The sequence below is a fragment of the Crocodylus siamensis genome, chromosome 1 (genome assembly GCF_052110815.1).
Source record: "Crocodylus siamensis isolate JL-2025a chromosome 1, ASM5211081v1, whole genome shotgun sequence".
NCBI lineage: Eukaryota > Metazoa > Chordata > Crocodylia > Crocodylidae > Crocodylus > Crocodylus siamensis.
Window position 1 is genome coordinate 212,502,092 of NC_143395.1, and position 27,295 is coordinate 212,529,386.

Below are 27,295 nucleotides of genomic sequence, written 5' to 3' on the forward strand. Positions count from 1 at the left end.
ATGTGAAAAGTTAATCTTTTCATAGGAACAGTATATAAGTCAGGGCTGGGTTCAGCACTCAGCTGGTGCGGCCCGATCCCCTGGAAGTGGCAATGCCTGGGCTGTGCCAGCCAAATGCCAAGCCTGGTGCTGCTCACAGGGTACAATGATACAGTGTATAAGTTGAGGTTGAATGTTAAGAGCTAAAGATTGCGCTTCAAACCATGACTTATACAGTGTGAAGTGTGGTAAATGCTTCTGAATTAAAATTGCATTTTGTGAATCAGGGGCACAGGAAGACAAAGTTTTATTGCTCCCCAACTGTGCAGGTTTTATTTTGACTAACTTATAAAATATTTCTAAAATGAAACACAATATCCCTTGTAGAACTCTTTACCCTGGGTGTTCTATAACAATCCAAGACCACTGGAAGGGGCAGTTTAGTTTGTAAAAATGTTTTTGTCTGCTTGTTTGCTAAATATTTCCCTAATTAATTGTTCCCCAAACATTCAGCTTTCACCAAAGAAAGCATATGTTCTCTCTGGAGAGGGTTTTTTGCAAGGTAATTTCTCCGAGGGACATATCTGTTTAGTCATTTATTTTGCAGAAATGGAGTGCAGTGCTTGGGAAGATTTCTTAATGAGGTGCTACCCATGGGTACTTTCCTCTCCTTCCCCACAACCAGCAGTGGGATGCAGGTCTACAAGAATATTGCCAGGTGTGGGGCAGACAATTTCCTTCTTACATTTCATTTGCTCTCATCATCAGTAGCTTATAACTGGTTCTTGTTTAGCTGCTCAGTGCATTTGGACCACTCTGGAAAGGACAGCAGAGCACAGGTCTAACTTCATGTTGCCCTGCCCAGTGCAGCAAGCGGGGGAGCCGCAGCTGCTGCCACCACAGAGCAGCCCTGATGGGTGAGCCCAGAGGCAGTGCAGGGCCCAGGCTGGTTGCGGGGGCAGGTTACAAGCTGGTGCTGAGCATGGGAAAAGCGGCCCCTCACCCACCCGATGGCTGGTGCCCTGCACTGTGGATGCTCACAGCCCATGTGGCACTGCCTGTGCCTGCTCAGGACAGCCCCATGCAGGCTGCTAGTGGCTGCAGCAGAGAGGGGAGGGAAGGGGCCACTTTTCCCTGTGCTCAGCACCAGCTCATTCCCTGCTGGGGAGCAGAGGGTTGGGGCTGCACACTGCCCCCTGGCCTATACAGCAGGGCTGGGGGGGCACTGGCAGTAAGCGGGTGCATGGGACCCGTACCAGTGTCTCAGAGCCAGCGCTGGCAGGGCCCAAACCAGGGCCTCTATGAAGCTGAGCCAGCTCCCCTCTCTCCCTACTGGTGCAGCCCAACCCAGCTCCACAGACCCCTGCCAGCCTGTGCCCCGTTCTGGGCCCCACCAGTGCTGGCCCTGAGACACTGGTCCCAAGACTTTGGGACATTGGTCCCAAGATGGTGACCAGGGGACGGGGCACCTGTCAAGGGGTAGGGCTACCCATGTGGCCTGACAGCTTGCCAAAACTGGGTAAGCGGCCCTCCACCCAAAATAACTGCCCACCTCTGCTCTAAATTGTCAGTTTCAACTAGCTTGAACTAGGGTAAGACTTAAAAAATGCTTATATTCTAGGTTTCAGAAGCATGTGATATAAAAATATACAAAGACTTAAAGGATATAAATCCATAAGTATGGACCTGCCTCCCCCACTATGTCAGGGCTAACTTTCTCCCCCTCCAGCCTGCCTCCTTCTTCCTTAGCCACTATTCCCCCAAAGCCTTGGAGAATTAACAAGCTTTGCCACATGCTCTGGAGGTCAGGGTTCAAGTCAGTTCAACATTTTCTCATAATTTGGCATGCAACAAGAAAGCAAGCCCTAGTCCATTTCAGAAGGTTTTGTCTCTGAATCAACTGGCATTTTTTAGGAGAAAAAATAGGATACAACAAATAAGTGCAAGTCCCAGAAGCGGATTATCTATTCACACATATTTATGATAAAAAGCTGGTCTGTAGAGCGATTGGCACTTTGGAAGAAGGAAAATGCTCTTAATAAAAGGGCAGAGTTGAACCTCCAGTTCAAACAAGCAGCACCTCTTCTGTTCCAGGGGTAGGCACTAACGGGGAATACTAAACTGAACCCAGCTGAAACTAGTTTCGTTTCACTCTGTTTGGGGTCATAAACCATACAAGTGCTCTACACTTCCAGCAGAAACCACAAATCTACTGGAGTTCGCTCAGAAAATTCTGGACCCAGGTACTTCTGCCTGATTCCCATGTGGATGTTGCTGTAGGACAGAAATAGACAAACTGATTTGAAAGAGGACTGTAAAGTTTCTCTTTAACTATATCTATAGCTGGAAATGTTTTTAAGAGGGTCAAGGGATTTAGACACAGAGCTCTCACTGATTTTAATGGGAGCTGGGCATCTAGCTTCAGCCCTCCTTAAAAGGAATCTGAAAGATATGGCTCAATCTCCAACTCAACTTCAAATCTCAATTAGAAATTGTATTTGAAACTAAAACAAGAGTAGTATTAATTTACTTGCCTCTCACTAGCAGGCAAGAAGGTCAACACTGCTCAGCAGCATCAGTAAATCAGAGATAATCCCCTTCTCAGGTATAACAATCCAGGATAACTGCATTAGCTTCAGCAGAGTTATACAGATATACACTGGCACAATTAAGAATATGGTCCAAAATATAGGTTCTGATCCTTTCTCCAGTAGCACCTGGAGGCCTCAGTCTAGGTCAGGGTCCTAAAACAGTAGTGCATGCTCCAAACGCATATGATGCCAGGTCCTCTTTTGCAGGGAACGTATAGTCCAAGTTTAAATAGGGACATGTTATGCTTTGTTAATTCTGACGGGATAAACTGGCTCTAAGTCAGATGTACTAACATAACTCTCTTTCTGTACAATATTAACCTATCAAATGGGGTTAACAGGCCTTCACTCAGAGATCTTGGCTGCTGCCATTCCACAACAAACAAACAGGGACATTCATGCAAGGTTAATCCATACATTTCTCAAACAAGAGAAAAAGAATCAAATAAAAAACAAAGGATTTTGCGGTTGAAATTGCAAGGTTATGCAACATAAAGCACAAGACCTATTTGATTTCCTTTGATAGAGAAAGGGTGTTTAGTTCAATTGTCTTATGCTTACCAAGCCATTATTCTCCATGTGAAAGAAAGGGTTAGTTCTGGCATTGATTTTTGAGCATTTTGCTGTAAGCAAGATGATCTTTTTTTTGCCTGCTTTTGATAAAACAAGTGGAAGCAAAAAGGGAGGAAAACAGTGTAATAAAAAGTGGGGGACAGTATGGCTTTTTACGTTGGTATGTTGCTCAGACCCTAGCTCACTTTTCTGGTCTGAAACATTACCTAGCATAAACTCCCTATTTTTCGCTGGTTATTTTCAGGCTCAGCAGACCGGATAACCTACTATTAGAAGTAGATGAAAGGACAAAGGGTGAGAGAAACATATAAAAAAAAATTTAGGAAAGCTAGAACTCCTGTTGAGATCCCTGCTGGTGATAATCAGGCATCTTCACTGGTATGCTGGTCTAGACTGGAGCTTACCAAAGGAGAGAATCCTTTGCCTGGAGCAGAGATCTACCAGCCTTTTCCCTGGTCCTTCTTTTTAAAGCTCTGACAGGGGTGGCAATCACAAGGGACTATGCCCTTCTTCAACAATGAGGCCTAATTTTGCAGTTCAATAATTTTGTTCCATTTTACAGGTTTCCCTCACTTTTTGCGGGTTCTGTATGTGCAAATTCATTCTTATGCAAAGATTCTTTTTATACCAAAAATTCATTATATGCAAAGTAAATTCACTCTTAGGCGATTAGTGTGGTAGAAGCCCGGAGCCAGCTGCTTTGTGCGGTGCACTGTGGGAGTGACGTGAACCAAAACATAGTCTTTTGTAGAGGTACACTGATACATCAGTTCAACATCAGATCACTACCGATATCAAGAAAAACATCTATATCAGATATTGGCCCAATGGGGCTGATAAATGCTTGTGCTGCATGCAGTTACAGCCCAGCACAGAGCTGGTAAGTCAGAAGGGAAGCGGGGAGGGAAGAGGTGTGGGGGGGCAGATTAACGCCCCCTTGGCAGGGGGCAGGGAAAGGTGCTGCCCAGTAGGGCACTGGAGAGGGGAAGGCGTGCAGGACAGAGGTATAGCTCATGGGGTGGGGGCAGCTCCCACTGCTGCTTGCACTGTGGGAGAGCAGGGGTAGTACCCCCAGATCTGTGTGGTGCAGGTTAGGCTGTAGCTGTGGGGTGGAGCCAAAGCCAGCACTGCACTGCTCTTCTTGACAAGTGCTGGGCTCAGAGCAGGCTCTGGCGGCACTGGGAAGAGGCTGTAGCCACCCCAAATTTTGCTGCAGCTCTTCTCCCAGCCCCATGCCGCCAACTGGCATAGTCTTGGCTTTTCCCAGGATTTGGGTGGAGGTGGGATGGTCAGCTGGGGCTGCGCCACGTGGCGGTGCAGATCTGGTAGTGGAAAAATTTGGAGTGGCTGCAGCCTCCTCCCAGTACCTCCAGAGCCCACTACGAGCCCAGCCCCCAGCAAGAAAAGCCCAGCACAGCACCAACTCCACCCCACAGGTGCAGCCCACCCTGCACCGCACAGATCCAGGGGCACATGCCCCCCCAACCCTGCCCTCCTGGGGTGCAAGCAGTGGTGGGAGCCACCCCTATCCTATGACCCAAGCCTCTGTCCTGTGCCCCCGGCTGGGCAGTGCCTGCCCCTGACCCCTCCCTCAATGCAGGGGGCATTGATTTGCCTCTCATGCCCCTTCCCTCCCCTCTCCCCTTCCACCACACCAGACTTACCATCTGATGGCAGCTGTATTGGATATGAGATTCGTATCAGCCAATATGCCTCCTTAAATACTGGATATCAGCATCGGCCCCCAAAACATCTATTGGTGCACCCCTAGTCTCCTGTGTGGATCTGTGCTCCTCGCTCGTTGCCTGTGACATGTGTTTCTATAGTTGCCATCCCCATTAGGGTAGTACCAGCCAATTGCCCATCAAGAATGATGGGGGGAGTAGGTGGGAACGGAGCCCCGTGTCCCCCCACCATCCAAGCCTGCTCCCCACTTCCCACCTGCTGCTTGGGGTCCAGGCCCACTCTGTCATAATGGCCAGATGTGGGGGGTGTGGCGGAGGACTGGGCCCAAGGATGGGGAGAAGCTGACCTGCCACACTGGTGGGCTAAGGGGAAGAGAGCAGACTGCTCCACACCCTCAGGCTTGCTCCCCCCTCCACCCGCATCGGGCCCAAGCCCCACTCCTCCCCTCCCCACTGCCATACTAGCCCATGTCAGGCCTGCGGGCGGTGGCGATGGAAGGGGGGAGGGGCGGGCCGAGACCAGTGCCGGTGGCCTTGCCCGTCCCCACCGTGTGGCATCCTGACCCCACTCCCCCCCATGCCACCGCCACCACCTCCAAGGAGCAATGGGGAATGGGGGTGAGGCCAACTCCAGTGGCCTCACTTTCCCACTCCATTCTATCATCACCACTTCCAGGGAGTAGGGCAGGGGGGATGAAGCAAATAAAGCCTTATGGGCAGACAGATTAAGCCTTTTATAATATTAGAATTCATCACCACCCCGTGCTTGTGTATAGTGTCTGCTGTTGATGAGTACCAAAATTGTCTTGTAAAAATGCTAGAAATGGGTCTGGGGGTCAGTACAGTCAAGGTCTTGGAACGTATCCCTATTTGTTACACTGTAAAGTGGGTTCCCTTTATGCAAAAATCAAGCTATGTGCCATTTTCACACATATACAGCATAAAGCAAGGGAAACCTGAACTCTCTTCTCATTTATTAGACAGGATTTTAAGAGTCCTGGGGCTGTACTAGTAGACGTAAGTACTAGTCTTTAGTTGCCTCTTCTGTCTGCATTCATTTTTACTGGTCATTGTAATATCTTTTGATCTCTCCTCTGCTTCCAACAGCTGAGCTCACAGTTATGGTAGATTTATAGACCTCGACTATTATAACAATATCCCTTTTTTTCAGCCAATTCTGATTAGCATCAAGTTCTCTGGAGTAGGTTGAAGTAGAAGTGTTTTAGCAGAAATACTACAAGGAGACCATACATTTGGCACCTAGGGAAGGCTGGCACACATGAAGATTCTTTTAATTTTGCACTGCTGTGATACAAGAAAAGAAGTCCCTCAAACATGCCTGTTTTAGAGGTTATGGAGTACAACAAGTTTACAACTAAAAAACTCTTTGAAAGACAACAACAGATAGTGTCAAGATGGCCACACCTATACAGGGGTAAACAGGTTCCTTTTCACAGGTTTGGGTTATTTGATCAGCTTAACCTAACAAGTCATAGCCGCTTGTTGCCAGGCTTTTGAATGGACAAATCAAGCCTGTTAAATCTGGAGGGATAATGGAAACCATTCTTGCATGCATTTAGTGAGCCAATCCCAGTAAGCAGCAGTAGGCAACCACCAGCTACAATGGTGGAAGATAAGGTACTTATATTCTTATCCAGTATGAAAGGGGAGTTGCCGCAGGATGTTATGGAAGCTGATAGTACAATTGAGTTCAAAAAGGGATTAGACAAGTTTATAGAGAATAGGTCTGTCAAGGGCTATTAAACACAACAGTTAGGGATTTAACCTATTGCTGGTTACAGGACACTGGAGTAGATGGACCTATGGTCTAACCCAGTAATGCTTATGTTCTATGAATAGAGGACAGTCCAAAGACATCGGAGATAATAAAAAACCACCAATCCTTTCCCATCCATGTGATGACAAAACAGGAGTGAACAGAAGAGGAATTCTAGTCCAAGTGTAGCAGGTAACTGAGCTCCTATCCACATCAGCAGGGCACAGGACCTTTTGGAATTCCCTTGTCAACAGACCTACGTTCAGCTTTGCTGTGATGGTATACAGCAGGCTGTTCTTCACCAAAGGTAGCCAACCTGCAGCACAGGTGCAACAAATGGCATGGGCAGCCACTCTGTGTGGCACATGGCAAATTGGGGAGCACAGTGGCAGACAGGACAGGGAACACCAGATCAGGCAGGGTCACACAGGGAAGGAAGCAGAAAAGAGAGCAACAGATCAGGTAAAGGAAAGCAATTGGAGTGGCATTCAGGAAGGGTCCAGGGCTAACTTGTGGCATGTCTGTCAAAAAGACTGGTCCCTGCTGTCAAAGTGTGGCACTAGAAAGGCTGGCATGTATACAGATTATATTTTGCCTTGTAAGCATAAAAGGTACCTTATACACGAGCAGGGAGGCTGCTCCAATGCACTGTAATTCCAGCGTGTCAGAACAGACTTGATTAATTGAGTCTGCTGGAGTGGGGCAATTACTGTGCTCCAGCAGCCTCCTGTGTCTCATGAATCAGCGTCCCCACACTTCAAACTAGTGGCAGGGGCACTTTATCTAAAGCTCTGATTAAAGTCTTCCCTCCCCTCCCATGCGCACACACTCCTGGAGCACATGTATAAACACCTGAAGTGAGGCTTCAAAAATTCAGTCATATACAGGCAAAGGGTGGGAAACAGGCTGGCATATCTGCTCTCAAATCTTAACAAAAAGGTAAAAAGCAGCAATGACTTCTTTATATACCCTCAGTCTTGAAACTAGCTCCCTTGCTCCAGCTGCCAAAATTCCAATTCAAATGTACGTTCTATGTAGCTCAAACCTGAGAAGCTGCCACAGATCCAAAGACTAGAGGAGGAGCAGAAGAGACACCGGCAGTGTCTAGGGCTAAAGGAAAATCCTGTTATTGGATTTGTGACACAAGAGATACCCATACCTATGGCCCTTTCATTGATACCTAACATACACAAACTTCTGGCTACAAAACACAAAAAAAGCCTCCATCAAACTGAGCAATCCAAGCCCCTCCTTCTCTAGGATCCATGCTCCTTTAAGAAGAACAATACCAAAATATCAAGAGACATTCCCATGTCACACCCAGCAGAAACCCACTGCAGCAGCTGCCCTCTCATTTGCAACTGCTGATACACTGGCATTTCTGACCTTGCAAAACCATGGAAGAAATAACTGGGAACTCAAAACCAATACAAATTTTAAAGACGGCAAAAATGCCTGCCTTAGTACTCAGGGGAGAAATTTCAACCTAGAAATACACCATATGAACTAATGTCTGACAGTGGTTGGGAGGAGAGAGGGCAGGTAATCAAGACTATAGCAGAATTAGTTGGTGAAAAAAACCCCACAATTTTAAGATGGCGGGGGGGAGGCACAAGGAGTTGAAGGGGGGAAAAATGTCACCAACATTCTTTACCTTACTAATTAGTCTTCGAAGCTAATCTATTTTCTTTCCTAATCTATTCTCTTTCCTAGCAGTGGTCCCACCAGAACAGGAGAAAGATAAAGTTGCAGAACACTACAATAGAAGCTTGCATTGAAAGCATGAATACATTTCGAAAAAAATTATGCTCCAGTACTAACCACTCAAGATGCTCTGACAGTAGATTCTCACTAAACCGAATTTTGGAAAATGAACAGCACCACCATTTTAACTACTAGCCAGCCTAAGCAAGTTAAATCAAAACCCAAATCAAAAGGTAACATCAACCTTGCAAGACCTAAATATGTTGTATTTTAAAAGGTGCGTACATTTTCCAAATGCACATGTGGTTTCACTTTCCTCCATACCAATCTGTGTAAGGACTCCTTTCTTTAAGGCAAAAGATAGGCACCAATGAGCCACTCAAGGATAGACAAGCTGGTTGTGTACGCAAGGAAAGTTTTCAAGCTATGAAAGAACTGTTACATACTGACAGCAAGAATGATGTTAGAAGTATAACATCATCCCTTGAATGCTGTAGGCCAGTGCTTCCCAAACTTTTCCTCAGTATGACCCCATTTATGGCCCCATTTTCTCAGCATGGCCCCCCACCCCCACTCACTGATACTGTGACCCCATTTGGGGTCATGACCCACAGTTTGGGAACTGCTTTAGGCTATTTTTACAGCATGTATTACTTGTAGAAAAATGAACATGTTAAAACAGTGCTGAAGATTTCAGGAATTAGAGGATGTACAGCAAGGCTACATATCTGGTTCTAAACAAGAAAAATAATGCAAGCCTTTCATACTTAACCCTCTTAAATTGGCAGCCTTAGAACCCAGAGGGAAGGCACTGATCAGTTTACACCTGCGACTGATCAACATTAAATCCTTTCCTTCCTGTATATTTTATTTTCACTGTAGGACAGTAAAAGATCCAAAACCAACTTTCAACTCAGATTAATGGGACCATACCATTCATTTTTAATTAGAAGATGTTGACAAGACAGTTGCAAAGAAGGACTAACTATTAAGAGCACAGCTGTGTTCATTTTGTTTAAAAAAACTTGACCCTGCACTAAAACTACAAACCTTTACATTTTCTAGCTTTCATTTTGCCATAGTCTAAACTTTTTCTCACTATTGCATCAGTCACAAAGGAACGTGCTACTATCTTATTTTCTCCAGAAAAAAAATCTTATACATGCAATTAAATGTTTCTGTACCATATGATCCTACAGCTTAGACCTAAGGATCCAGATTCAGCAAAGGACATCTCAGGCACCACCCAGGTAAAATTCTGTCTTTTAGATCCATCTACAATGCATGTGGGTAGAAGGGAGATAAGGGGAGGAGGGAGAGTTAGGTGTCTGAGACAGAGACTTAGGTAAGTCAAAGCAATGGGTGGGGGCTACCGCAGTCAATCAACAGACAGACTCTTCTTCAGCACTTCCTTAAATTCTGTGGCTCCCAGAGGCTTTTGTGACTGCATATAAATTCATCCCTCCACACCCAGCAGGGGTCACTACTTTTTTTGAATAAGAAAGCAATGGAGCTGCCCCCTGCCCTTAGCCAACAGTTCAGGAATTGGAGCACTTGCCTTGGATATGGGAGACTTAGATCCTGAGGGGATTTGAACCCATATGCACTGGCCCAGGAGAGTGACCCAAGTAGCAAGCCATGGGCTAGACTGCAATGAGATCATTCTCAACCCCCTTTTGTTGAAGCTTTAGCACTTTGTACAGAATACTTGAAAATTTACTTGAGCAAGGACAACTCTCTAGCCTAGGAGTAAAAGCACCCACATAGGAAGAGAGCAGACCTACAGTCAGTCCACTCCCTACTCTGCAGTGCTCCCAGACAGCCTTTTCTTTTCAACAGCTTTTCTTTAAACAGCCTTCGGAGTTTGCCCTCCTCTCAAACTTTGGATGAGTACACACAGAGTACTGAGGGAAACAGTGAGAACACCTACCTGTGTAAATAATGCAATGCAATAAACTCCAGAGCTGTTATTAAGAGCACAGCTGTGTTCATTTTGATTAAAAAAACTTGACCCTGCACTAAAACTACAAACGTCATTGGGATAACGGAGACCTGGTGGGACTCCACCCATGACTGGACCACAGGTATAGAGGACTATACCCTGTACAGGAGGGATCGTGTTGACAAAAAGGGCGGGGGTGTAGCTCTCTATGTGAAGGAAAGCTACATGTCCCTGCAAGCTGATGTTGGCAACCAGCATGGACAGCTAGAGACCCTCTGGGTAAAAATTCGTGGGAAAAACGGCACAGGGGACACAACGGTGGGAGTCTACTACAGACCTCCCACTCAAAGTCCCGAGCTTGACCAGGAGTTCGCCCAGGAACTGACTGAGGCCGCTTGCTCCAGGACCTTGGTTGTCATGGGGGACTTCAATTACCCGGACATCTCGTGGGAAGATCACTCAGCTAAATCCGAGCGGTCGCAAAGCTTTCTCTCATGCGTGGATGACCTCTACCTGACTCAAGAAGTCTATGGGCCAATGAGAGGCAACGCGCTGCTCGACCTGGTACTGGCTACGAGGGACGACCTAATCGGCGACCTAGTGATCGATGGGAAGCTGGGTGACAGCAACCACGAGCTGATCACCTTCACCATCCGCCGTAAAGCTGGCAAGTCAGTCAGCAACACAGAAGTCCTTGACTTCAGAAAAGCCGACTTTGACAAGCTCAAGAGGCTTGTCGGTCAGGCCCTCAGGGACCATGACCCCAGGGAGATGGGAGTTCAAGAAGAGTGGTTGCTTCTCAAGGAAGCGATCCTCAAATGCACAAACTAAATCTATTCCAACACGGAGGAAAGGCAGCAAGAAGGCACAGCAGTCCTCCTGGCTCTCTAGGGACCTAGCGGACCTCCTGCGGCTAAAAAGGAAAGCCTACAAAGGATGGAGGATGGGATTCACTTCCAAGGAGAATTATTCTGCACTGGTCCAGTCCTGCAGGGAGCAAACCAGGAAAGCCAAGGCTGCAACTGAACTCCAACTAGCTTCAAGCATCAAGGACAACAAAAAGTCTTTTTTCAGATATGTGGGGAGCCGGAGGAAAAGCAAGGGCAACATTGGACCCCTGCTAAACCAGATGGGGCAACTGACAACTGACGCCCAGGAAAAAGCCAACCTATTAAATAGGTACTTTGCGTCAGTCTTTCATCAGTCCCATGGGACGCCCATGCCTGCTATGGGACAGGGAGATCCAGGTGTTGGGGATCCCCTACCCTCCATCAATGCTGACCTCGTGAAGGAACACCTTGAGAAGCTGGATACCTTCAAGTCAGCCGGCCCTGACAATCTGCACCCCAGGGTACTCAAGGAGCTGGCGAGTGTCATAGCCCAGCCCCTGGCACAGATCTTTGAAAACTCCTGGCGCTCTGGTGTAGTGCCCAAAGACTGGAAGAAGGCCAACGTGGTGCCGATCTTCAAGAAAGGGAGGAGAGTGGATCCGGCTAACTACAGGCCCATTAGCCTGACTTCTACCCTGGGGAAGATCTTAGAAAAGTTTATTAAGGAGGCCATCCTTGATGGACTGGCCCAGGCTAACATCCTAAGGGATAGCCAGCATGGGTTTGTTGCGGGTAGGTCTTGTTTGACCAATCTCATTTCCTTCTATGACCAGGTGACCTGTCACCTGGACAAGGGAGAAGAGATTGATGTCATATATCTTGACTTCAAAAAAGCCTTTGATCTGGTATCCCACGATCACCTCTTGGCCAAACTGGCCAGTTGTGGCCTTGGCTCCACCACGATCTGCTGGCTGGGAAACTGGCTCCGTGGTCGGACCCAGAGGGTTGTAATCGATGGCAGTCACTCATCGTGGTGCCTTGTGACCAGTGGGGTCCCTCAAGGCTCTATCCTGGGACCTATCCTGTTCAACATCTTCATTAATGATGTGGACATTGGAGTCAGGAGTGGACTGGCCAAGTTCGCCGATGACAGCAAACTTTGGGGCAAAGCATCCACGCCAGAAGATAGGCGGGTGATCCAGGCTGACCTGGACAAGCTCAGCAAATGGGCAGACGAGAACCTCATGGTGTTTAACACCGAAAAATGCAAGGTTCTCCACCTCGGGAGGAAAAACCTGCAGCATCCTTATAGGCTCTGCAGCACTACGTTGGATAGCACTACAGAAGAAAGAGACTTGGGGGTCATCATTGACCACAAGATGAACATGAACCTCCAATGCGATGCTGCGGCTAATAAAGCGATCAAAACGCTGGCTTGCATCCATAGATGCTTCCCGAGCAAATCCCGGGACGTCATTCTCCCCTTGTACTCGGCCTTGGTGAGGCCGCAGCTGGAGTACTGCGTCCAGTTTTGGGCTCCACAATTCAAAAAGGATGTGGAGAAGCTTGAGAGAGTCCAGAGGAGAGCCACGCGCATGATCAGAGGTCAGGAAAACAGATCTTACGATGACAGGCTGAGAGACATGGGACTCTTTAGCCCGGAAAAGCGCAGGCTCAGGAGGGATCTGATGGCCACCTATAAGTTTATCAGGGGTGACCACCAGGATCTGGGGGAACGTTTGTTCACCAGAGCGCCCTAAGGGATGACGAGGTCGAACGGTCACAAACTCCTGCAAGACCGTTTCAGGCTGGACATAAGGAAGAATTTCTTTACTGTCCGAGCCCCCAAGGTCTGGAACAGTCTGCCAGTGGAGGTGGTTCAAGCACCTACATTGAACACCTTCAAGAGTAAATTGGATGCTTATCTTGCTGGGATCCTATGACCCCAGCTGACTTCCTGCCCTTTGGGCAGGGGGCTGAACTCGATGATCTCCCGAGGTCCCTTCCAGCCCTAATGTCTATGAAATCTATATTCCAGCCATCCAAAATAGGACACAGGTTTCCCTTGCTTTATGCGGGTGGGTTCTGTATGTGTAAATTCACTGTTACGCGATGAACCTTTTTATATAAAAAAATTGTTATATATGAGGTAAATACAGGCATACCTTGGAGATATTGCGGGTTCAGTTCCAGACCACTGCAATAAAGCGAATATCACAATAAAGCGAGTCACACGAATTTTTTGGTTTCCCAGTGCATATAAAAGTTATGTTTACACTATACTGTAGTCTATTAAGTGTGCAATAGCATTATGTCTAAAAAACCAATGTACATACCTTAATTAAAAAATACTTTATTGCTAAAAACTGCTAACCATCATCTGAGCCTTCAGCGAGTTGTAATCTTTTTGCTGGTGGAGGGTCTTGCCTCGATGTTGATGGCTGCTGACTGATCAGGGTGGTGGTTGCTGAAGGTTGGGGTGGCTGTGGCAATTTCTTAAAACAAGACAACAATGAAGTTTGCCGCATCGATTGATTCTTCCTTTCACGAAAGATTTCTCTGTAGCATGCGATGCTGTTTGACAGCATTTTACCCACAGTAGAACTTCTTTCAAAATTGGAGTCAATCCTCTCAAACCCTGCCACTGCTTCATCAACTAAGTTAATGTAATATTCTAAATCCTTTGTTGTCATTTCAACAATGTTCACAGCATCTTCACTAGGAGTAGATTCCACCTCAAGAAACCACTTTCTTTGCTCATCCATAAGAAGCAACTCCTCATCCGTTAAAGTTTTATCATGAGATTGCAGCAATTCAGTCACATCTTCAGGCTCCACTTCTAATTCTAGTTCTCTTGCTATTTCCACCACATCTGCAGTTACTTCCTCCACTGAAGTCTTGAACCCCTCAAAGTCATACATGAAGGTTGGAATCAACTTCTTCCAAACTCCTGTTAATGTTGATATTTTGACCTCCTCCCATGAATCACGAATGTTCTTAATGGCACCTAGAATGGTGAATCCTTTCCAGAAGGTTTTCAATTTACTTTGCCCAGATCCATCAGAGGAATCACTATCTATGGCAGCTATAGCCTTACGAAATGTATTTCTTAAATAATAAGACTTGAAAGTCGAAATTACTCCTTGATCCATGGGCTGCAGAATGGATGTTGTGTTAGCAGGCATGCAAACAACATTAATCTCGTCGTACATCTCCATCAGAGCTCTTGGATGACCAGGTGCATTGTCAATGAGCAGTAATATTTTGAAAGGAATCTTTTTTTCTGAGCAGTAGGTCTCAACAGTGGGCTTAAAATATTCAGTAAACCATGTTGTAAACAGATGTGCTGTCATCCAGGCTTTGTTGTTCCATTTATAGAGCACAGGCAGAGTAGATTTAGCATAATTCTTAAGGGCCCTAGGATTTTTGGAATGGTAAATGAGCACTGGCTTCAACTTAAAGTCACCAGCTGCATTAGCCCCTAACAAGAGAGTCCTTTGAAGCAGGCATTGACTTCTCCTCTCTAGCTATGAAAGTCCTAGATGGCATCTTCTTTCAATATAAAGCTGTTTCATCTACATTGAAAATCTGTTGTTTAGTGTAGCCACCTTCATCAGTTATCTTAGCTAGATCTTCTGGATAACTTGCTGCAGCTTCTACATCAGCACTTGCTGCTTCACCTTGCATTTTTATGTTATGGAGACTGCTTCTTTCCTTAAACCTCATGAACCAACCTCTGCTAGCTTCAAACTTTTCTTCTGCAGCTTCCTCACCTCTCTCAGCCTTCATAGAATTGAAGAGAGTTAGGGCCTTGCTCTGGATTAGGCTTTGGCTTAAGGGAATGTTGTGGCTGGTTTGATCTTCTATCCAGACCACTAAAACTTTCTCCATATCAGCAATAAGGCTGTTTCGCTTTCTTATCATTCGTGTGTTCACTGGAGTAGCACTTTTAATTTCCTTCAAGAACTTTTCCTTTGCATTCACAACTTGGCTGTTAGGCCAAAAGCTAGGCCTCTTGCGCCAATCTCGGCTTTCGACATGCCTTCCTCACTAAGCTTAATCATTTCTAGCTTTTGATTTAAAGTGAGAGACGTGCGACTCTTTCTTTCACTTGAACACTTAGAGGCCATCGTAGGGTTATTAATTGGCCTAATTTCAACATTGTTGTGTCTCAGGGAATAGGGAGGCCCGAGGAGAGGGAGAGAGATGGGGGAACGGCCGGTCGGTGGAGCAGTCAGAACACACACAACATTTATCGATTAAGTTCACGGTCTTATATGGGCGCGGTTCATGGCGCCCCAAAACAATTACAATAGTAACATCAAAGATCACAGATCACCATAACAAATATAATAATAATGAAAAAGTTTGAAATATTGCGAGAATTACCAAAATGTGACACAGAAACACGAAGTGAGCAAATGCTGTTGGAAAAATGGCACCGATAGACTTGCTCGATGCAGGGTTGCCACGAACCTTCAATTTGTAAAAAACGCAATATCTGCGAAGCACAATAAAACAAGGTATGCCTTGTTTTATATGCTCATATGCTTATATAGTAGGTGTGGTGGAAGTCTGCAGTCAGCTGCTCTGTGCAGTGCGTTGTGGGAGTGACGCACACTAAAATACAGTCTCCTGCGTGGGTCTGTGCTCCTCACTTGGTGTCTGCGACATGTGTTTCTGTAGTTGCCATCCCCACTATGGTAACATTCACTGCCACCCTGTGCTTGTGTGTACTGTCTGCTGTTGGTGAGTACCAAAACTGTCTTGTAAAAGTGGTAGAGATGGGTCTGGGAGTCGGTACAGTTGAGGTCTTGGAATGTATTTGTTACATTGTTAAGTGGGTTCCCTTTATGCACGTTTGAATTATGCACCATTTTCCAGGAACACATGTACAGCATAACGTGAGGGAAACCTATAGTTAAAATCTTTTGAAATGCAAACCCAGTTTTCCCCAGAACAATCTCTTTGTTAGCCAAGGATCAGTCTGACCTGGCAAAAATAATGTAGGACTTGAATTCCACTTCATTTTAAAAATGGAGTCTTACTTTAGCAAAATTCACTATAAGCAGGTTTTACCCTGTCAGCCATAAACGTGTGCCCATTTCTCCATCAACCAGAAGCCTCTGTATCCAACATCATACCTATTCCAGTTCCAGCTCTGATAGAAGTTTCCCTACCCCGCCATCCTGTTGATACCACAAACCTCCATTAGTGTAGAAAACCTATACATGGCCAATAAATTGATTTTTGTTGTGCAGTGGTGTGGGGCTTGTCAATATTTGCCTTAAATATTATTTTAAGGCATAGAGCAAACCTTTAAACTTTGAACAGCTATGTAATACTGACCAGAGCATCACATTAGGACAACAATCTGTAAGCCTAAAGTGATATTTTGTAATACAACCAGGCTTTCCAAAGTTTGCAGGACTTTGTTATCTACACAGAAATATATTTACATATATGAATGCTTGAAGTCAGATATCTAAATACTATTTTTAAGGCATTAGCTGATTTAGGCATCAGATATTATTCATTCAAGTTTGAAAAATAAGGCCCTGAATAATAATCTTACAGAATATTTACTGTGTAATGGGTTTGTGAAGTCTGAAAAATGAGTTTCTTTAAACAGGCCATTCAGGCTCAAATTTCAAATATAAAAATTAAGTTTTATATTGGTATAGAGGTTTTCTTGACCTCTCTAAACTGCCAAACAGTAAGCACAAAAATGTAAACACTCCCTTCCAGTATCTAGAATCCAAAGGTTTCAGCAGCTCATTAGAGCAGAAACAAGAAATAAAGCTGACTATTATATTTCACTGCCCAAGCTAAAGCATAATACAAGGTTTTTTTTAAAAAGCACAAATGATGACAAGTACTATTTTTAAGAGGAGTTCTTAATAATAGTTCCATGACTCAAAAACTTTACATGATAACCTACTTGATGAGTGGTCATTATGCTGGAGAGGAAGCCATTGTCCAGGTGTTTGTTAGGAAAGATGTATAGCCTAACAAAGTTTTATTAGTTTACAGGCTATAATGTTGAGCTATAAGGGTGCCTATACACATCACAGCAGACTCTATTGATAAAGGCTGCTGGAGTGTTCCAATTAGAATGCTCTGGAGTGCTACGGCATCTTGTATATTGTGTCCCGCATTTCACAATGGCCAAGGGAGCACTTTAACTAAAGCTCGCCCAACAAGCTTTAGTTAAAGTGCCCCTGTGGTCATTGTGAAACACAGGACACTAAATACAAAAGATGCTGCAGCATTTTAATAAAAGAGGCTCCCAAGAGCTGCTCTAATTAAAACACCCCTCCCCCGCCCTGGAACACATGTACAGGCAACCTAAGAGATTTAATTAAACAGTGCTACCATGCCCCCTTCACTACGGAAGTCAGTTTTTAGAATGTGATAACAAACACGTCCTGAAGACAAGAACCACCTCTCTGGTGCACTCATACTTGAGAAACTATAGTGCAGCAGGGTTTACATACATTAGCTGAATGGCTGTTCACTCAGTGTGTAGGAGGACTGTGGTCTGTCAAACAACATTAAGCAAAGTCATATAGACCATAACTAGGGGCACAGCTGGGGAAGGATTCACTAGAAATAACAGCATTGCCTCAGCTGCTCTGTTAAAAATACACCTGGCAGAACCTGATCATATGAAAGGTTCAGGAATCCTCTAAACTTCTCAAGTAACATCTGGTGATGTTAGCAAGGTGCTAAAAACTGAGATTTAAACTTAGCACCAGTTTCTCGGCTGGTGAAAATCACTACAGCCCCCTGGAAGGGAATGTTGTGGAACACTTATGAAGACAGGTCAAGCTGGAGCTTTAACTTAGCAAATTTTGTTAGCATAATGTGAATCCCCAGCTTCTCCCAAGTGAAACAGAAGGTAATAACCAGTTGTCTCCACTAGGAAAGTTTTTCTGGACATTAGTAAAATGCAGTCAAATTTAGCTAGCACAGTCAAATCCAAATTTGCATTTACTTAATAAGCTTAATATTAGGCCTTTAGTTAATCTGATGCAAATTCCCTGCTGCAGTACTCAATCCTGCACAACAGCTACTAACTAAAAGGTGGTTATGCTAAGATGAATAGTTACTGTTTGGATGTTTGTAGCAATAAATGTAGGTAAAACTCAGGCTTGGATGAAATGCCATTTATTTTTGTGAGGCCTCTTTAGCCCTTATGGGTAAAGCAAAGAGAAGCCGTAGAGTATTATCCATACTGTATGAAGTGGAAATTTTCTGAAATAAGGAAACAATGAACTCTGTTTAGAAATAGTTTAAGATGTTAATACAGTCAGAATATGATTGTGTATTTTGTCAGTGTCCCAGCTGGATGAGAAGGAAAATTTATGAAAGGGGGGAAATAATTGGAGCAATGCAGAATCCCTAAGGAACAGGCATGAGAAAGCATGACCTGATGAGCAGCCCTGCCCCTAGATTGGATGCCTGATCATCATTACTTGGTGTCTTAACTGCTAACTATTGTATCTTAAAGGTGATACTCCATTATCTTAAACTTCCATTAAATAATGCTGCTTCAATTAAGTATGCTTTAACTTGGGCCTGGATTCTGAGGTTCACCTAATTCCATCCCCTAGGCTTTTTTTTTTTTCTTTCCTGTTAAATTATCTTACTTCAGAAATACTTTTTGATCACTCTCTCTATTAGCAGAACAAAGCTGAGGGGATTTTCCCACTACTAGCCACATGATTTAAAGAAACTGTGACTAAATGATCCTATGACCCCAGCTGACTTCCTGCCCTTTGGGTGCGGGGGCTGGACTTGGTGATCTCCGGAGGTCCCTTCCAGCCCTAGTGTCTATGAAATCTATTCTACAACTGAACTGAGAAAAGGACAGTTTATAGATTCAGAATGAAACAAATAAGCTTTTTAAAGGTCTGCCATAGCTTATCTAATGAAAGTTTCCTTTATTTTCACAAGGACTAGAACTGTGGTTACAGTAAGTTAAACCTCTGCAGAAAGCTAAGGCCTCTAGCCCCTCTTACGCCAAAGAAAGCTTTCTGCTGGCTAACAGTGAAAAAAACAAGCCGAGTTTTCCAGCTGAGAAGATTTGCTTTTTAATAATCTGATTTTGTATCAACATGTTTCTTTTAAATAAGAGCTTCATTGTTATCATCTCCTTGCTGCTGCTTCTCCTGTTCTGGGCCCATATAAAGCCCTCCCTTCTCCAGTTAGTCTAAGTTAGTGCTAGTTTGACTTTTGCGGGCCTTTCCCAAGGCTCCTTTGAGTCCTGAGAAGCTGGGGATAAAACTAATATGCTGTGTTCCAGCTTCATCCCTATGCCAGGGGCTGAGAGCAGAGACAGCATGCAGCCTTTATTTATACCAGCTGTACACAAGCAAGCAAGCCTCTCTACAGAAGGGATATTCTCAAGAGGATGCACTTTAATGGTCTTTTTTGTGGCCAGCAGGATGTAAAGGAGGAGCCTTAGTGTAAATGAGACAGGCCTGCAATGTTGCTCAGGAAACCTTATTTTTATATTTTAATTTAAAATATCAACTGGTGCCCTTACTCATAAGAGCTCTCCTAAAAAGATGCACTTTAAAGGAATTAAAAAGGTGTCCTTGCTTTAAGATAGTAGATGGCAGGAATCATGGGTCTGAAATACTTTTTGAATGCTTGAAAACACAGTGAGTTGAGAGGTGGCAGCATGGCTGCTCCAACTGCCTGTGTAGTGCTCCCATTACATCAAATACCCCACTAACCTTACACTACCCTGTTTCTCCAGAACACTACAACTGTTTCCACATAAAGTTACAAGTGTTTGCCCTGAAGGCACCCAGGTGTATGCTGTACTGTGCACTGAGCTAGGAGTTAAGAGAGTGAGACTTCAAAAGGTAGCTTGCAAAGAAAACCCATTGAATTCATGCCTTGTTTTTTCCTTATTTTTCCACACAAAAGGGCAGGCTGCATGGGTGGGTGGTGTGTGTGTGCGCACTTATGTGTAAGGGTGGAATGGGATAAGACGACAAAATGTGTTTAAGCATTCGAAATTCTACCCCACTTTTCTATGAATAACTAGAAAAATAGTAGTTGTACTGTATGCCACTGCAGATACCCCTTGAATTGAAAAGGGAAGATTTTTTAGAACTTTTTACTACATATATAACTCAAATGTACAAGAGCTGAGAGGAAAGCTTTGAAAGTTCTTTTGTTATAAATCAGTTACTCAAATTAGGAGTTTCCAATCCACATTTTAGGTCCTCTTTGTGACATTTCTAACAAAGTAGTAAAAGGCCACAGACACAAGAGCTGCCAATTAAGCTTAAACTCCTTCCTAACAGGCTGAAGCCAGTGTTTCCAGATTTTTTTGGGACCAATGGGCCATGGTCAACCATCAACATTTCACAGACCAACTCATACATTCAGCATCAAGTTTTTCACTGAGCACATTAATAGGTGTTTGGGGTCCAGTGTGACCTGTGGAGCAGGGATAGATCACTTACTGTACCCTGGTAGGTCACAATTTGGGAATCACTGGTTTATGCTAAACTTGAGTTTTTATTTCAATTAAATCTCCCATACTTTTCCTTGCAAAGACAGCTTTGCAAAATATTAAATAGAATAAAAGGCCTGGACTAAAAGGAACAAGGTGCTAGACTAGAGGCAATCCTCCACATAGTCCTTTGTTTCAAGGAACTTTGTAAGGATATGGATGTTCAAACAATTTTCTGTGGGGCTAAAGGGGACAGGGATTTGCTACACATCAGCTGCTCCATGATTACTGTCCAGATGCATGCTTCTAACCCACAGTAAGCAAAAGCAAAGCTGTAATAACTTATTCCTCTTCAATAAATAGTAAGTGGAAGCTTAACCAAAGTAGGTTAGCTCTCAAGAATAGCATAGATGGAGTAACAAACAGACCAGTGGGGCCTTGGCCCAGGGGCCCTGCTTGTGGCTCACTTCTCAGTGGCAGGGAAGCAAAGGTCGTGTTTTAAACTTGACATTGGTTTTGTCTCTGTACTGGTAGGGAGCAAGTGGAAGAGCCACCAGGGCCACTCAGCTGTGGAGACAAAAATGGCACCAGCGTTAAAACCACAGCTTTCACTTCCCTGCCAGTGAGGACTGAGCCGCAAGCATGGCCTCTCCACCAATCAGCAATGGGGGGGGAGGCTAGGGGAAACCTGCAAGATTAAAAAGGTGCTGTGTGCACGTGGCCAGGAACACAACAGGGTAGCCTAGCCAGCTCCCTGCAGGTCAGTCTAACAGGGGAAGGGGCATGGGACAGAGAGATTGAGGCCCTCACAGTGAGGGAGTCAGTGGGGCAGGGAGAGGAGGAGCTGCCCAGATAGGGCAATTAGTGGGATCCAGGGCTGAGGCAGGGAGAGAGACAGAGCTATGGATGGCTCACCCAGGGGGCATGAGGCAGGGTGGCTCCTCACTGCTGGGTGCACCCCCTCAGAGGAGACATGGGGGGCATGTGTCCCCCCAGATGTGTGCAGGGTAGATGCAGGCTGATTGTTGTGGGCTTCGGGCTCTCCACCCTACTGCCTTTCCCTTGGGAGCCCTGTGCTAGTTGTGTGGTCCCTGCCCATCTGGCAGCAGTGGGGGCGGTGAGTTGTGCCTCCTGTTGCTGGGCAGGCAGGGGACACATGGCTGGCACAAGGCTCCTGGGGCAACGGCAGCAGAGCAGGGAGCCCCAAGCCCACAGCAGGCAGCCTACATCCACACTTGCCCTGACTTGGTTTCACTCTAGTTAAAAGCATCCCCACGCTTAAAAACGGTAGCAGCAGCAGTTGAACTAAAGCTCATTCAACAAGCTTTAGTTTAAGTGCCTGGATACTATCAATATTAACCAAGAAAGTCTTTATTGGTGCACCCTTAATAACTTCAAATGAGAATTAGTCTCCCTATGGGAAGGGACTCTCTGAAAAAGCTGCCAAGTCCAGTCAAATGAACACACTGCAAATCCAAGTCTGTAATATCCACCGACTCCCAAGCACTTCAAGGACTAGTCTGACTTCAGTTAAGAATTGAGGATGCTCAGCACCTTACACAGAACTGATTCAACTTTCCAGGTTCAGGCCTGACATCAACATGTTAAAATACTAATGGGGAAATTATTTATGAAATCATTATACTTGGGTTTAAGTGCATTCATGGGAACCGTGTTTTAATTTTATTTAATACAATGACTGAAAAACAAATATTTTACCTTTCAGAACATCCTGAATCAACACTGCTACCTCTGGAAACTAATACTGCAAATACTAAATGTATTCAAACGATTATACTAACAATACATGAAAAACTGGTTAATTCCATCTGGGGGGCATGGGGAAGGGGGCTCCCTGATGCTGCACGCACCCCGGAGGGAGGCATGGGGGGCATGTGCCCTCCCATATTTGTGCCCAGGGTGAGGGTGAACTGCCTGCTGTGGGCTCGGGGCCAGGGGCCACGCCAGCCTCTTTCCAGCAGGGGGACTGAGCCAGGGCTGAGTGTGGCGTAGACAGTGATGGCATGAGAATGGTGGCTACATGAGGGCTGGCTAGGGATAATTTTGGGGTGGCCACAGCCCCCCAAGCCTCCCCACAGCTCCTGCTTGGGGCACTATACTCTGGTGCCTTTCCCTAAGGAGCCTTGAGCCAGCCACATCTCCCTTGCCTGCCCCACCAGGGGGAGCTCCCAAGGGAAAGGCAGCAGAGCAGTGTCCTGAGCAGGGGCAGAGCTGGGAGAGAGGGGGGCTTGGGGAGCTGTTGCCACTCCAATATTCCCTGTAGCCCCCCCCCAAAGAGCCACTGCTCCCAGCCCTGCCCCCCTGCTGGGAAGAGGCAAGCACAGCCCCTGGCTCTAAGCCCACAGCAGGCAGCCCACCTTCACCCACACACAAATCTGGGAAGGCATATGCTCCCCATGCCTCCCTCAGGGGTGTGCACAGCAGCAGGGAGCCACTTGCCTTCCCTGCACACCCGAGACAAGCCGCCCACAGCTGCATCCTGCCCCGGGGTCACATTCATTGCCCTGGGTGGGCAGTGCCTGCCTGCCTGTACCCCACTCTCTCCCTCACTGTGGGGGCCTCAATCCACACCCCCCATGCTCCTTCCCCCCACAGATTTACTGGTAGAGCACTGCTCTCCAAGCTGCCCAACTGCATTCATGGTGGGTATGCACATGCATACAGCACTTATTGGTGAAATTATTGGCTATGTTGGCCAAAAAAAAAAAAGCTGACAGCCAATAACGTTAATTTCCCTTTTATTGGTGCCAATCCAACATGCCTCCAATTTTGGGTTTGGCCAGGGCCTCAATAACTCTTAATCTGCCTCTGATTAGGATACGTTATTGTAGTTTCACCATCATGAGGTAAGTAGTATGCTGAGGCAATTATCACTGAGCAACTGAGCAGTGATATTCCAGCCCTTTTACTGCTGTTTTTTATGTCCATACCCTGTAACAATATTCCCCAAGAATTAGAGCTTCCTGCGAGCCTTGCCACCTTCCTTCCAAGTTGCAGGGAGCCACCCTCTGACCTTGATTTCTTAGAACAGAAATGTGGGGCAATGTATTACAAAAGAAAAAGAACCAGGACCATAAACTGACAAAAACAAAACAATGAATCAGGTACCTTCTAACTCCCTGGAGAACAGGACAAGAGAGGGCAAACCACTTGTAATGAGATTAGTTACATTAGCTAACTGACAGGAATATCTCTACTAGAGTCTTTCTATTGGTGACTCCACCTTCCTGTTATGGGCCAACCACCTGCTTACTCACCTGCCATGCCTTGACCTTAATTGATTAATTTGTTGTTGTAGTTGGCAGGAAGCACCCCCTGGCACTAGCAAATAAAGTGGGAAGTTATCTGCAGCTCCTTTTCCTCCCCTACACTGCAGCCCAAGCCTTGCAGACGGTACTGACATGGTTTTGACCTGGACCTTGCCCAGGGAAGTTGGGGAGAGGGCCAAATTACAGCTTCTCACCACCCCCTTGCTCTGGGGGCTGGAGCCAGTGCACCCAAAATGCCATGCCCTCTGGTGCCAGGGTCCCCACACAACCATGGAGCCCCTATGAGGCCTCCTCCAACCCCTAATAGCCTCACCCAGTCCTCCAGTGTTATAAAACTACAAAACAGAAAACACAAGCCCCTGGGCTATAACAAAAAATCTAAGCCATCTGGCTAACCATCATTCAAATCCCTACCAGGGAACTGTCTACCCCAAATCCACAAACAAAAGCTACTCATGCCATCAGGCTTCTCTACTCTGCTTGCTCCAGCAGAGCTCCTTCTCCCTTAGCTACTAGCAGAGAACTGCTCTTCTGGCCTCACTCCTGGGGTTTATATATGCCAGGCCCTACCCCTTCCTGTCAGCTGACTCCCCAGCAGTTGCCCTAGCAATCCACACTTGTGCCTCTGCTCTGAGAGCAGCAGGCACCTTAGTGTCCTGCTACACTAACGCACAGCAGCATGCACTTATACAGTAAACACTATAAAAAAACTGAACAGAACAGGCATTACCAGAATGGACAGGGCCCTAATTTTTTTCCTGCAGTAGTGTTGGAACAAGTAGTTTCATAAGATTGTCCAGAAACCATAAATGTGCTACAAACAACTCTGCTTGCTGATGTTAAGCAGTGTATGACCGAGGCAGCTGCATGCTGTTATCTATAGTGTCAGCTGTAACCAAGTTCACTTCCTGTGTCCAGTGTCCCTCAGGAACATACAATGGTTTCCTGAGCCTATTTCCCCAGCAGGCAGTTGGTGATAACAGGAAATTTATCTTCCTCTAACTGGAAGTTGCACAGAACTTTTTAAAAAATCCACTTATACTATTGTTTGGCCCACTGGGTGTGAGATATACCAAAGGATAAAAAGCATAGCTTCTTTGGATGCTCCTGTTAAGAGGCATCACTCAAAAAGTAGCCATCTGTTTGAACAGGGTTAACTGGTAACCCAGGTTGGATGATTAACTTTGTAGAGAGACATTTCTTCAGGTGTTGACTGACCAACTGCCTTTGACAAAGCCACAGGCAGTGAATTTAGCTAAGTTTCTTTGTTGGCGTGGGATTCTCCACACATAAGCAAGAAAGAAAAATAGCTTAAATGTCAGGAGGAAGCATAAAAAAGGGAGTGAGTAGGTCCAGTGACCCACCTACTCTGCCATACCTTTTGTAAACACACTAGCTCCCCAGTAAGGGGACAACATCTTTTCCCAAAAACCTTTTGAATTCTACCTGTTTCAGGGTGGGGGGTAAAAAAACCCAACCAAAACACATATTTCCCTTGCAAATAGAATCATAATGAAGTCAGGATGGAAGGGACCTCCACAGGTCATCTAGTCCAACCCCTTGCCTGAAGCAGGATCATCCCCATCCAAACCATCCCATACACCCATAATCTAAATTCTGCATAAGACTACCTGCAACCCCAGACACGAAGTACATTGGAGTGACTGTGCCTTTCATTGTTTTGTGAAAGAAGACTTTAAAATACACAACCTTCACCTAAGAGATACAGTACACACTATTAAATACTCTTGTGATGTGATCTTATAACTTCTGCCAAGTTGTCCTACATCCAGATAGCTCATTTAGGTGAACCAGCCCTGAACTGCTGGCAGGCGGACAACTGGCGTTCTATTTGAGCAACACAAATTGCTTTCAGCAAGATAAGGTACTGTATGGACATCGACTATGCATTGAACACAACAGATGGCATTAAAATAAAGTCATGCATGAAAATAAAGTGCATTTCCAAAAACAGTCAAAGCTAACTGATAACAAAAACAGTCAAAAAGTAACTGAATATGAAAACAGTATAAAGATATGGATCCACCCAACCAATTCCAGTCTGGGGAGCTAAGACCTGATGAACTGCATTTGATGGCATGGGGAAATTGCTGGGGGGGGGGAGGCAGGTGGGTTGCATCTACAGCAGTGCTTCTCAGTCTATCTGAGATTGGAAGCACCCCTACTTCAACTCCAGACACCCCGCCCCAGCTGTCACTTGGGGGGGGGGGGACACCACACACACTAGAGCAATCCTCCTGGTGCAAATGGCACCAACGTTTGAGAGCTGTGGGTGCCTGCCTAGAAGCTCCCGAGTAGAAGGGCTTGTGAATCCCCAAGTTGCAGCTGGGGAAATGTAGGCTAGATGCGAGAAAACACTCTCCCGGAGCACCGGAGCAGGCTGCCAAGCGAGGCGGTGGGACCTCCACCCTTGGAAATACGCAAGACCCGGGCGGACAAAGCCTTGGAGGGGCCGATGTAGCTCAGGCCGGTCCTGCTCTGAGCCTGCCGAAGGCCCCCCACCCCCCCATCTCTGGTGGCGCTGGCGGCCCCCTCGCCAGGCTCCCCCGGGCCGGCGGGGCCTGGCTGGGACGCAGCCACCCTGCCCCGCGGCCGGATCCCATTTCGCCGCGGGCCCTGGCAGGGGGGTTTCCTGCGGGCTGAGGAGCCGGGGTGCGGGGGCACTCGCCTGCCTGCTCTGCCGCCGGGAGGGTCCCCGGCCCGCGGTGGGTCTCTCCCTTCTCCCCCCCGTGTCGCCCGCACTCACCGCTCTCGGCGGGCCGCCGCCGGCTCCACAGCTGCTCCGGTGCCTCGTGTGCGCGCTGCCCCGCCCGGCTCGCCTTCCGCCCCGCGCCCTCAAGGCTGCGAGTGCGAGGCTGCAGCCGCTTCCGCGCCCCGGCAGGGGCAGAGGCGCCCGCCTCCAGGGAGCGGGGGACGCGGGACCAAACGCCCCCGCCGGCAGCCCTGCGCCGCTTGGTCTCGCCCGGATCCCGCCCGTTTCCCGGCCCGAGGTTCCAGCTGCAAAAGCCGAGCTCGGCGGTCAGGTCTAGCCGGGGCAGGCGCCCCGCATCCAAGCGAGCATCCCTCCCACCTGCAAGCCCCGGGCCTTGCGGGTCACATGCCCCCAGCCTCGCGGGCCACTTGTGCCTTCAAAAGGAGCGCCTGCTCTGGCACTCAGCGCCTCCGGCGCTCCTTTTAACCTTCCCCACCCCTTTTTTTGGTTGCCAAGAGTAGTTCAAGGTACTGCCTACGCTGGTGCAAAAGGCTCTGCTCCACCAAGGCGGAGGCCGATCTCCCGCTTTAGCAGCTGATAGACAGTGTCCCAGCAGATAGGTCACAAAGGCCATTTGTTTGCATAGGATGTGCCTTGTGTTGTGTCTGAGTCTCCTGCCTAGCTTTAGTAATACCTCAGACAAAGGATTTGTGTGGGGTGGTTTGCACAGGGATAA

The 27,295-nt window shown here is 46.5% G+C and overlaps 1 protein-coding gene across 3 annotated transcripts in view; it reads right to left on the bottom strand.

Annotated features, from left to right (window-relative positions):
- ST3GAL6 (ST3 beta-galactoside alpha-2,3-sialyltransferase 6) overlaps positions 1–27,051 on the bottom strand; it is a 73,017-nt gene extending 45,966 nt beyond the window's left edge. Inside the window, exon 1 of one of the 3 annotated variants that reach the window (XM_090056004.1) lies at positions 26,614–27,021. The gene's annotated coding sequence lies outside the window, so the exon portion shown is untranslated. Of the gene's footprint in view, positions 1–26,613 lie in introns of all 3 variants that reach the window. The other 2 variants (XM_090056007.1, XM_090056023.1) reach the window with 2 other exon arrangements.
- Positions 27,052–27,295: the final 244 nt, after the last annotated feature.